At 46.1% G+C, this 11,047-nt stretch overlaps 1 pseudogene; it reads right to left on the minus strand.

Annotated features, from left to right (window-relative positions):
• Positions 1 to 7,462: 7,462 nt before the first annotated feature.
• On the minus strand, positions 7,463 to 7,579 carry LOC126089731 (5S ribosomal RNA; annotated as a pseudogene).
• Between the last annotated feature and the right edge of the window lie 3,468 nt (positions 7,580 to 11,047).

Consider the following 11,047-nt stretch of genomic DNA (forward strand, 5'->3'; position numbering starts at 1 on the left):
AGGCATTGAACGCTATACGAAAGGAAAACATGTGGATGAAATTGAGTTTTGCATAAAGGAGAAGTGGGTGGCGAAGACTAGATCCGTTCATTGCAGATGTAAATGAGGCGATCAGACAGTTGACGTTTTACAGTAAGTCCTACAGACATCATACCTTTGCCAAAATCAAAATTAGGCCAACAGCAACAACAATAGGAGAAAAGTCAAAGGGAGGTCAAGGCAACGATAATAATATCGAGTCCATATAAAAATGAACAGTTAGAAGTTGAAGACTGATAAGCTGATCATGGAGAGAAGAAAGAAACCAACGGAAAGTGAAGAAAGGTCTGAAAGGTCCAAATCTGTTGATATGAGCAACAGGAAAGCAAAGACTCAGCATGGAAATGTTGCACTGACGTGCAAAAAGTAGTTTTTTGGATAATACAGTGAAGAACACAAGAAAATTTAATGTTTGTATTGAAAAAAAAATTTCTGTAACTATATGGTCAATGAAGGTTGGCTTAAATGGTGTAATTATAAGCAATGGCCTCACAAAGAAAGTGCTGATTGTGACAAGGATAATGGCATACTTCTGTGTCAGTATCGTAGAAATACTGGTCTCTTGAATTTAACTTGGCTTTGAACATATGAGAAATGCTTCTGTAAAACTTGAAAACGAATTTCAGAAAAAAATTGCATAATTTGATAAATGACTATTATATTCAAACACATTTTCTCAAAATTAAATATATTTCTCTCTGTAAATGTGTATATTTTTCATTTCAAAAAACTCTTCCTATTCACCCTCCCGAAACCTTCTACTCTTTTTAGTTTTGTCTGTGGTCCTCTGCCCTAACAACTGGGAAAAGTGCCCACTTTGCAGGGTTTCACTTGAGCTCACTTTTCTGCTAAAAAGGAGGATTTGAATAGTAATACAATTATTTTATGTTAGCGAAAATATAGAATTTATACAGGTACATTTCATATGCTGATCTATGAACTCATTTTAGAGAAAACAACTTTTTCCTTAGAGTGGTCACATTACCCAAATTTCCCCTAGTCGTACAGAGATAAATTATTTCACTACAACACTTTTTAATGAGGAGGCGGTAATAATAAAAGTGACCCAGTCCCCCTATCGACCTCCGATCCGTGCATGAATTTACACTAATGGCCATTAAAATTGCTACACCACGAAGATGACGTGCTACAGACTCGAAATTTAATCGACAGGAAGAAGATGCTGTGAGATGCAAATGATTAGCTTCTCAGAGCATTCACACAAGGTTGGCGCCGGTGGCGACTCCTTTAACGTGCTGACATGAGGAAATTTTCCAACAGATTTCTCATATACAAACAGCAGTTGACCAGCGTTGCCTGGTGAAACGTTGTTGTGATGCCTCGTGTAAGGAGGAGAAATGCGTACCGTCACGTTTCCGACTTTGATAAAGTTCGGATTGTAGCCTATCGCGATTGCGATTTATCGTATCGCGACATTGCTGCTCGCGTTGGTCCAGATCCAATGACTGTTAGCAGAATATGGAATCGATGGGTTCAAGACGGTAATACGGTACGGCGTGCTGGATCCCAACGGCGTCGTATCACTAGCAGTCAAGATGACAGGCATCTTATCCGCATGGATGTAACGGATCGTGCAGCCACGTCTCGATCCGTGAGTCAACAGATGGGAACTTTTGCAAGACAACAACCATCTACACGAACAGTTCGATGACGTTTGCAGCAGCATGGACTATCAGCTCGGAGACCATGGCTGCGGTTACCCTTGACGCTGCATCACAGACAGGAGCGCCTGCGATGGTGTACACAACGACGAACCTGGGTGTACGAATGGAAAAACGTCATTTTTTCGGATGAATCCAGGTTCTGTTTACAGCATCATAATGGTCGCATCCGTGTTTGGCCACATCGCGGTGAACACACATTGGAAGCGTGTATTCGTCATCGCCATACTGGCGTATCACGCAGCGTGATGGTATGGGGTGCCTTTGGTTACACGTCTCGGTCACCTCCTGACTGCACTTTCAACAGTGGACGTTAGATTTTAGATGTGTTACGACCCGTGGCTCTACTCTTCATTCTATCCCTGCGAAACCCTGCATTTCAGCAGGATAATGCCCGACCGCATTTTGCAGCTCCTGTATGGCACTTTCTGAATACAGAAAATGTTCGACTGCTGTTCTGGCCCTCACGTTCTCCAGATCTCTCACCAATTGAAAACGTCTGGTCAATGGTTTTCCTTATTTCTCAGGATATTTGCACCCAAATTGCCTGAAACCGTAATCACATGCCAGTTCTAGTATAATATATTTGTCCAATGAATACCCATTCATCATCAGCATTTCTTCGTGGTGCAGCAATTTTAATGGCTAGTAGTGTAGATTCTGTTTTATCCAAAACAGGTCATCTCTGAGATTTTACCCATGACTAATCACCACCTTAATTATCACTGCCTGCATCCTCATATATAATCGACGCCTCCCCTACTTTCCCTTAGCACCTGGAAGTGCCCTAATGCCGAACCAGCTGCCACCGCAGCCTATGTTCGGCGCTGGAACGCCCTCCTCTCAGCAGTGGAAGGGCTGCGGCTCGTCCGGGCAGAACTCTGCCGGAGCACCTGGCCGCCACCCACGCCCTGGGACGCGGCAGGTGTGCCACGCCTGCCAACTTTACAGCCGCAATAAACGCGGAGAGGGTGCGCGCGGGCTGCGCGTTCCCAGCGCATCGCCCGGCCCGAGACCTCGCCATCACTCGCGCCCGAATTTGGGCCGGAATTTGCGGCCTGCGCTGCCGGCTTGAGCCGTGCCCGCCCGCGCTAAGCCATCTTTATGCGGCCTAATTCTCGGACGCGGCACTACCTGCGCCTCTTTCTTCTCCGGGCAGGTCGCACCGGGAGTCCCCCCTCCCCCCACCCTCCCCACGCCGACGCCGCACAGCTAAATTAAACGCAACTCTGGGCCTCGTAGAGCACTCCAAATGAGTACGTTTACTCTCGTGTTATAGACCTGTTGCGGAACACCACCTATACGATGCGAAAGAGCAATGTCGGGCCTTACGCATGCTAACACGAGATTAACGTCTGCACAGTACATCCGTTACACCCTCTACAGTTATTTTTCCTCGTCGTAACAGCCGGTGCATGTTACATTTAGAAAAATATTCCGGGCTGTTACGCCGTGGCCGAATGGACCAGATTGAAGCCCAACGTTTCGTCCCCATCTAAGGAAGAAATTTTCAAGGGGGATCGTAGCTTTGTTGGGATGATGATGTTTGGTTTGTGGGGCGCTCAACTGCGTGGTTATCAGCGCCCGTACAAGTACCCAATCTTTGCTCAGTCCAATGTCGCCACTTTCCTGGATGATGATGAAATGATGAGGACAACACAAACACCCAGTCATCTCGAGGCAGGTGAAAATCCCTGACCCCGCCGGGAATCGAACCCGGGACCCCGTGCTCGGGAAGCGAGAACGCTACCGCGAGACCACGAGCGGCGGACCGTAGCTTTGTTGAACGTCCGCATGAAAACCTGGCTCGCTGCTGACTGCAGAAACATTCCGTTTACGTGCCCTCCCACCCAGTGGCTTGACGTCACACGCTTTGAACATCTGAGTGCAGTTGGCCGTTATTGATTACCGTCGTCCGCTGTTGCTGTCACCCCATGGTGGAGGAATGGTACACATTTTCTTCAGCATCGGGATCTAGGTGTCATTTAATATCACGCCAACCTCCTTCCTATTAAAATAGCTTGGGTATTCAGTAATCTCTTTGGCCTTTCAGTGTAGCCTTTCATGGTACCCGCTTGTGCCTGCCAGGACTTGCGTCATATCAAAATAAATGTGGTGGTCTCCTAGCTGCAAATCATGTTCCGCAACAGCTGTCTATCAATTTCCCTCTCCTACAGTTGCCCTACTGCTCTTGTAGAGGTTTTTATACCGTTATTTTTGTAGTACCCACGAATATCTCCCCAAAACCACGAGGATTCCTGCTGCAAATACTCTGCAAATTCCTGGTTTTCCAAGCGGTTTGCGAGCGTCCTTGGCCAATTTTAAGTGATCCTGTGTCTTCCGATTGGGTTTGTAGATTATAGCGATGTTCCATATTTTCAAGATTGTGTTGTGGGTAATACCAAAATAACGGTCAAAAACGACTACAAGACCAAAAGGTCTACTGTAGAATGAGGGAGAGTGACACGTCAGCTCTTAGGGGACATATTTTGCAACCGTGAGTCGACGAAATCCATTTTGATAGGAGGTAAGTACTGGCAGCCACAAACGGCTACCAAGAAAGGCTATACAGAGAGGCCATACAGTTAGCTGAACATGACAGGAATTTCAGTTGGGGTGATAGCAACAGCGGACAACGCCAACAGATAACGGCCAGTTGCGCTCCGGTATTGCAAGGATGTGACGTCAGGTCATAGCGTGGGAGGACACGTAAATGGAATTTTTCTGAAGTCAGTAACGAGTCAGGGTGTGATTCGGACACTCAAAGCTACGATCGTCCTTGAAAATGTCTTCCACAGATGGGGACGAAACGCTGGGTTTTAATGTGAAATGAACCTTGCCGGCCGCGAAGGTTTACATTCTGCAATTGTTCCGTGCATGTATCCTGGACATATAATCGGAAGACCGTAGGTTCAGAGTTCCGTCATGTGAAGTTTTAGTTTCAACGAAATGTAGCAACACGAGAGACAATACTAGCCATGTGACTTATTCTAGAAGAGAGACTTAAAAAAGTCAAATGTTCGTCTGTAACATATATGGATTAAGGGAAAGCCTCTGACCGTATTTACTGGAACCACCTCTTTGGAATCCTGAAGGTCGCAGGGATAAAATACAGGGAGCGAAAGGTTACGTACAGCTTGTACAGAAACAGACTGCATTTATTAGAGTCGAAATACGTAAGGGAAGCAGTAGCTGATAAGGGAGTAAGATAGCGTCAAGCCCATCCCCGGTGTTATTCCATCTGCATATTAAGCAAGTTGTACAGGAAACCAAAGACAAATTTGGAAAAGTAATGCAAGTTCAAGGATAAAAAATAAAAGTTTGGGTGGTTGCCACTCACATTCTAATTGTGTCAGAGATGATAAGCGACTCAAAAGATCAGTTGAACAGAATCGACAGTTTCTTGAAAATTTGTTATGATGTGAATATCAATAAAAGTAAAACAAGGGTAACTGAATGGAGTCGATTTAAATGCTGATGAAATTAGATTGTTTAATGAGACATTAAAAGTAGTAGACGAGTTCTGCTATTTGGGCAGCAAGATAGCTGACGGCAGCAGAAATAGAGAGGACACAGAATGCAGACTGGCAGTAGCAAGAAAAGCTTTTATGAAAAAGAGAATTTCTTAAATTGAATATAAAATTATGAACCGACGTAGTTACATTAGATGCGTCATGTTATACGCTACGATTCGGAGCCCTCTATCGACAGACGACTGCAAATATGTAAACATGAAGAATAAATCTTAATGTTTGTTTTATTTAAAAGGATTTAAAGTTTTAAAATAAAAAATTCTGAAGCATTACTTTTCGGCACGCCCTCGTAGGCTGCAGCAAAATTATAAAAAAGAGGTCTTTTTTATCATGTGATGGCACAATGTATATTATCTGGCATATTTTAGACATCATGATGTTCGAAGTGCTAAGTATAATACTGACATAGCTTGACGATCAATCATTTCAGAAGATAGTAGACTGGTGCCGAAACCGATAGTGTGAGTAGTACATTTTTTAGGCAATCTTGAAGTAATAAATTAGTATATGGGGTCGGTATAATTAAGGTGAAGCTTCTGACGGTGTCCAGTGTGACATGTAATTATCGAATGGCAGAGAAACCTGGTAGATACGGTAATGTAACGCAGAAGAGCACTGGAAAAAAGTAGTCTATATTATGACAACCATGGGGAATTATGGCGTTGTACAGCATTACATCGACGCCCACAGTGGTCATATTGAGCAAACTGTGTAAGCAGCGGTTAATAATAAAGTCAACATGCCTTTCTCACTTGTTTGATCTGCACATTCCGTTCCCAACCCAACACATACGGAAACATTTCTATACGTCTTTCTTCCTTTCGCAGGGCCAGATTGCACTTGGTGACCGAAATTTGAACTAATTTTTTTTCGGTGTAAATTGGTTCCGCACAAACGCATCAGAACATCTACGAAGTCTCGTTGCCATACGATAGCTACGGTCCACAATGGACTTCTGCCAGTAGCTGCACCTTAAGCACAAAGATTTACGAATGTCGTGAAATTAAGTTTGGGTTCATGTCAATTTTTAGAAAACTGGAGGTCAAAAAGGTCTTGATGAAGAATAACGAAGTGGCAGATCATTTCATTGTGATCAGTATGGAAATGGAAAAGAAATGGTGATCTAGGATTGGTGTATCACGGTTGGTACGATTGTCGAAAAAGGAGAAATCAGTCACTGATTAGAATTCCGCATCTTGCACCATATTTTAAACATGACAGAGATTGTCGCCAACTGAAATCCGCAGCTGCTAACATCCACTGAAGAAGCGTGCCGAACAGAAGCAGCAGCGGAAATACAGTCTGTTAAGGAAAACCGTAGTCTACATATCTTCTAGTTTCTGTTTCATGTCGCTCAGGCTGTGGGATAGAAGGCAAAGGTCAGCTGAGAAATCTAGATGTTAATAGTTGTGTTCCAATGCTTCATTTTATTCCGCTCACATTATCGATTGCTTGCGTCATTAGAAGATTCATTACTGTGTTGAAATGTATCGGATGAGAGCATGCAGCCTTGCTTAACTTCTGTTTTCACTGCTACTGGATCTGAAAGCAGACCTTGATGTTCAACGTGGAACGTGTAGTTTTCATACACACGCTTGACAAGCGCAATTAATTTCTTGGGAATTCCGAAAGTTTACAGTAAGCTCCATAGTTTTGTTCTAATTATAATGTCGAAGGCCGTTTCAAAGTCTGCAAACAGCATGTGAAGCAGCTATTGTTATTCATATGAATGTTCAGCTTTTATTCCTATGGTGTTTATCTGGTCAATGCAAGAGCGACCTTTCCTGAATCCTGCTTGCTGTGTTCTTATTTTCTTGTCTACATACGCTTTTATCCTACTTAGGATTACTCGTGAGAGGATCTTGTTTCGGACTGGCAGCAGGGTGATGCCTTCGTTCTCTAATCAGTCAAAAATGTAAATAACATCGAATATTGATGAACATACTTATATTACATTCATAAGAAAGTTCTGAGATGTGTTAAAAACAATAAAAGCAAAAGCAGCACTCCGTCTTCAAGCCACAAGTTGCCCATCGGGACCATCCGACCGCCGTGTCATCCTCTCTGAGGATGCGGATAGGAGAGGCGTGTGGTCAGCACACCGCTCTGCCGGTCAGTCGTTATGATGGTTATCTTTGACCGGAGCCGCTAGCATTCGGTCGAGTAGCTCCTCAATTGGCATCACGAGGCTTAGTGCACACCGAAAAATGCCAACAGCGCATGGCTGCTGGATGGTCACCCATCTAAGTGCCGACCACGCCCGACAGCGCTTAACTTCGGTGATCTCACGGGAACCGGTGTATCCACTGCGGCAAGGCTGTTGTCTAAAAACGATAAGATTACACAAAATACACTCCTGGAAATGGAAAAAAGAACACATTGACACCGGTGTGTCAGACCCACCATACTTGCTCCGGACACTGCGAGAGGGCTGTACAAGCAATGATCACACGCACGGCACAGCGGACACACCAGGAACCGCGGTGTTGGCCGTCGAATGGCGCTAGCTGCGCAGCATTTGTGCACCGCCGCCGTCAGTGTCAGCCAGTTTGCCGTGGCGTACGGAGCTCCATCGCAGTCTTTAACACTGGTAGCACGCCGCGACAGCGTGGACGTGAACCGTATGTGCAGTTGACGGACTTTGAGCGAGGGCGTATAGTGGGCATGCGGGAGGCCGGGTGGACGTACCGCCGAATTGCTCAACACGTGGGGCGTGAGGTCTCCACAGTACATCGATGTTGTCGCCAGTGGTCGGCGGAAGGTGCACGTGCCCGTCGACCTGGGACCGGACCGCAGCGACGCACGGATGCACGCCAAGACCGTAGGATCCTACGCAGTGCCGTAGGGGACCGCACCGCCACTTCCCAGCAAATTAGGGACACTGTTGCTCCTGGGGTATCGGCGAGGACCATTCGCAACCGTCTCCATGAAGCTGGGCTACGGTCCCGCACACCGTTAGGCCGTCTTCCGCTCACGCCCCAACATCGTGCAGCCCGCCTCCAGTGGTGTCGCGACAGGCGTGAATGGAGGGACGAATGGAGACGTGTCGTCTTCAGCGATGAGAGTCGCTTCTGCCTTGGTGCCAATGATGGTCGTATGCGTGTTTGGCGCCGTGCAGGTGAGCGCCACAATCAGGACTGCATACGACCGAGGCACACAGGGCCAACACCCGGCATCATGGTGTGGGGAGCGATCTCCTACACTGGCCGTACACCACTGGTGATCGTCGAGGGGACACTGAATAGTGCACGGTACATCCAAACCGTCATCGAACCCATCGTTCTACCATTCCTAGACCGGCAAGGGAACTTGCTGTTCCAACAGGACAATGCACGTCCGCATGTATCCCGTGCCACCCAACGTGCTCTAGAAGGTGTAAGTCAACTACCCTGGCCAGCAAGATCTCCGGATCTGTCCCCCATTGAGCATGTTTGGGACTGGATGAAGCGTCGTCTCACGCGGTCTGCACGTCCAGCACGAACGCTGGTCCAACTGAGGCGCCAGGTGGAAATGGCATGGCAAGCCGTTCCACAGGACTACATCCAGCATCTCTACGATCGTCTCCATGGGAGAACAGCAGCCTGCATTGCTGCGAAAGGTGGATATACACTGTACTAGTGCCGACAATGTGCATGCTCTGTTGCCTGTGTCTATGTGCCTGTGGTTCTGTCAGTGTGATCATGTGATGTATCTGACCCCAGGAATGTGTCAATAAAGTTTCCCCTTCCTGGGACAATGAATTCACGGTGTTCTTATTTCAATTTCCAGGAGTGTATCTTAACATTTATCGGGATGCGAACCTACGTCTTTCGACTCCGTAAACCACGACATTATCTAAACACAAGCGCTTGGTTATGTGATTTTCGTCTGCTGTCTCGATTATAATGGTGTCTCTTGAAGGATCGTATCACTGATGCGTTATTAACTGACATTTAATGATAGTGGTGACATATTTGAGATAAGTTTTCAGTGTAACAATGGTCTTAAACTACGTACTGCAAATTATAGTACAGAACGTCTAAAGATGCCAAGATGAATACGGCGCCTGCCGCATCGATTTTCAGCACTGCATGTGGCGTCAGGATGACGTCACGTTTGCAGGAAGTCTCGTGAGATGGGTGCGACCCGACTGCTCCAGAGGGCACAGTGCATGCCGCTAGCACTTGTCTGTTCTGTGTAGCGTACTTTGCCTCGCCGTCGCGTGCAGTGAATAGAGCTGCATCTGGTGGCCGGACGTTACCGGGAAGTAGGGCGACATCTCCCCAGAGGACGGCGTGCCGGCTGCGCCATACGCGCCAGAGCAGAGGGACGCCCTTTTGTCGAGCCGTGGCGTCGCGCAAGAAGCGCCGCGGTGCTGCGGGACGGCGGTTATCTGCGGCGGCTAACGGCGCCCCTAACTCTCTGGCCACACTGCGCCCTGGACGCCGCCCTGCCCTGGCGCCGCACTGCAGTACACTGTGTACGGAGCGCCTGCGAACAGCGCTGGTAATGAACCTCTTCCAATCATCGTCTGCTTTCGAGGCTCTAACGACAACTACATTTGGGAATCTGAGTCCGTCTATAACTATTGTGTAGTAAGAGCCGTCTCATTAAAGATAATGACAACGCTCTGCATATAAAGGGTGATTTTTTCCATCTTGGACGAACTGTAAGGATTGATCGATAAGAGGATACGGAAAAAAAAGTAAATACGTCCGGATATGCATGGTTTCCATGCTAGAGACACTTACTCAATCACACACTGTTACAGAGACTGCGGTGTAATACGCTCTGTACCAGTCAGCCTCAGTTACAGTATGTGCTGAAAATGGTTCAATGTGCCTCAACGCATGCGTGTATGCGTCGTAGCGTGCTCTGTCTCACACGTTCACATCGGCTCACACGTTCACATCGACCAGGCTGCATCCGAACAGTGGCAAAGGCAGCATGAATACGCTGCTCCAGTGTCTCCACATCTGGAATGGGCTCTGCATACACGATACTTCTGAGATGGCCCCTTAACCACAAATCACACGAGTTGACATCCGGTGAACGAACAGGCCATGCAGCTGGACTCCCTCGTCCAATCCATCGACCAGGGAAGACAGGATTGAGACGGGTCCGGACGTTAAGGGGCTCCGGAACGCCCTATACTTGCAATGTTAAAATAACGCTTATAAATTACATCTTTCCTCACAAAGTATTTGAGGTAGGAAGTTGAACTTTTTACAGATTATTTATTGGAATATGGGCTACAACATAACACAGGGATTTTACATAATTTTAGTTCAGTTATTAAAGACGATTTTTTTTTCAATTGTAATGAAAATTCACAACATTTTTTTGCAATTTTTTATGTATATATTCAAAAATATATAGTTTTTTGGAAAAAGGCTGTGTTAAATTATGCAGAAGGTACTGTGTAACATTTACTGAAAGTTTGAAACAAATATGTTTGGAAGATCCTTAGAAAACATGTAATTAGTATGAGAAAATAAAAGTTGTGGGAATCGAGCGACAAAGATTGGATTAACTTTTTAGTGCATTCCAGGTCCATAGGATGGATTATCTTCATCCTCTGCAAACTCCTCCTCCAGCTTCCTCTTGTTCCTCCTCCTGTTTACTCTTGCTTGTATTTCTAGACTCTTTACAGCCCTGTCTGCAGCCCGAAGGCGTTCCTTGTCTAAAGCAAGCATCGCTCGTACCATGTTAGAACCTATCTTCATTCCCATATTTCTAAATACCTTTGGCTTTCCAACATTTCTCCTTTTCTTAAAAGCCTTCAGACGATTTCTAATAACTTTACTTTTACTC

Source organism: Schistocerca cancellata, chromosome 6, assembly GCF_023864275.1.
Source record: "Schistocerca cancellata isolate TAMUIC-IGC-003103 chromosome 6, iqSchCanc2.1, whole genome shotgun sequence".
Taxonomy (NCBI): Eukaryota; Metazoa; Arthropoda; class Insecta; order Orthoptera; family Acrididae; genus Schistocerca; species Schistocerca cancellata.